A 2,070-nucleotide genomic window follows, 5' to 3' on the forward strand; every position below is an offset into this window, starting at 1 on the left:
ATACAAGGCCTGTGGGCTCTAGAGGCCAGAGTGCCCAGGGCTGGTCTCTCCCACTAGCCAGCCCTGCAGGTGTCATGTGACACCTCTGCTTGGCTCCTGCCGTCAGAGACGGCAGAATGAGCCCGTGGATCTAGGAAAGCAGAGGAAAAAATAAATTGAAGCTGGCTCTGTGGGTAAGGGGTGGGAGTGCTGGGAACTATACAGACCCTGAGAGCCAGGTCCCTCTTTTGTGTCCTGACTGAGACCGCCCCCACCGCCCCCTCCCTTGTGCCAGGCAATGCACAGACCCCAGTTAGATTGTAGGCCACCCCAGTGTGGCAGGCACTGGCCAGACACACAGCAAGACAGACAATTCCTGCCCTGATGAGCTCAGTCTATAGAGCCAAAGAAGGATAATTATCCCCATTATACAAACAGGGAAACCAAGGCACAGAGCAATGCTATTGTGGAAGCCCATCTTGTACAGAACCCATTTCACACCCCTTACTTCTGCACGCACCCGGGAGCCTGTCCTTCCCCTGACCAGTTTGGGACTGGCTGGGAGGATGAGCTCTATGGAATGCGTTAATGAACTGTTTGGAGTTGGGGATCCAGCTCCCTTGTACCTGTTTTTTCCGTGCTGATAACGGTTTCTCGTTGGAAACAACTTACGATTCTCTAACTAATTGCCTCTGACACTGGGCTTGTTTGTGTAAGGGTATAAAATTAACTAGAGTTAGCTGCATCAAGCAGCCTTGCTGGACCTGGTTTTACTCGTGTCCACTTTGGCTCATCTGTTGCCTTATTGAACGCAATAACGCTGAATGTTAGCCGCCTAAACTCAGGGAAGTCTTGTGCTTCAACACTATGATTTGGTAAAGGGCTCCCCTGGGTCCCAGTTTCTTTTGTATTTGTATCCTCTAGGGGACCCACTGGATTTTTAGCAGGCTTCCTGCTTCTAATGTATTTAAAAAACATTTTGTTGTTATCTTTTGAGCTTTCAGCTGGCTGTTCCTCAAAATCTTTTTTTGGCTTTCCTTATTACAGTTTTACACTTAATTTGGTAGTGTTTGCGTTCCTTTCTATTTACCTCGCTAGGATTTGCCTTCCACTTTTTGAAAGGTGCCCTTTTCATCCCTCACTGCTTGTTTTACATGGGTGTTAACCCATGGTGGCTTTTTTTTCAGTCTCTTAGTATGTTTTTTAATTTGGGGTATACATTTAAGTTGGGTCTCTGTTAGGCTGTCTTTGAGAAGCTTCCATGAAGCTTGCAGGGTTTTTGTTCTAGTCACTCTGGCTTTTAATTTCTGTTTAACTAACCTCCTCATTTTTGCATAATTCCCCCTTTTGAAATTAAATGCCGGAATGTTGGATGGCTGAGGTGTTCTTCCCACCAGAGGAATATTAAATGTTATTACATTATGATCACTGTTCCCAAGCGGTCCTGTAATAGTGACCTCGTGGACCAGATCCTGCGCTCCACTCAGGACTAAATCGAGAATTGCCCCTCCCCTTGTGGGCTCCCATACCAGCTGCTCCAAGAAGCAGTCATTAACGGCATCCAGAAATCTTATTTCTGCATCTCGTCCTGATGTGACATGTACCCAGTCAATATGGGGATAACTGAAATCCCGCATTACTATTGAGTGTTTTATTTTGGTAGCCTCTCTAATCTCCCTCAGCATTTCAACATCACTATCACTGTCCTGATCAGGCGGTCGATAATATATCCCTACTGCTATATACAGCCCTAGCCCCTGCTTCAGCGCCACTGTAAATCTCTGGGAATGTAGAAGTGGTGTTGAGCCTGTGCACTCACACAACGTGGTAACTAACTCGGTATAAAAACTCATGAAACTACACCCCCAGCTGAGTCTCATCCAGGGACTTCAGCCTCAGGATGCCTCGGATCCCCCAGCTGGAGTCCCATCTGCCACGGCCCTCATGTAGGGCAACAGGGAGCAGGACCTCCGATGGCAGAAGGGGCATAAGCATTTCAAAGAGCTTCTTATTTCCTGCAGCACGGTCCTGTTGTGCTTTTGGCTTGCTAAGGTGTACCCTGTGAAGTGTAATGGCAGTGGAGTAGTAAGC

This window comes from Carettochelys insculpta, chromosome 11, assembly GCF_033958435.1.
Source record: "Carettochelys insculpta isolate YL-2023 chromosome 11, ASM3395843v1, whole genome shotgun sequence".
Taxonomy (NCBI): domain Eukaryota; kingdom Metazoa; phylum Chordata; order Testudines; family Carettochelyidae; genus Carettochelys; species Carettochelys insculpta.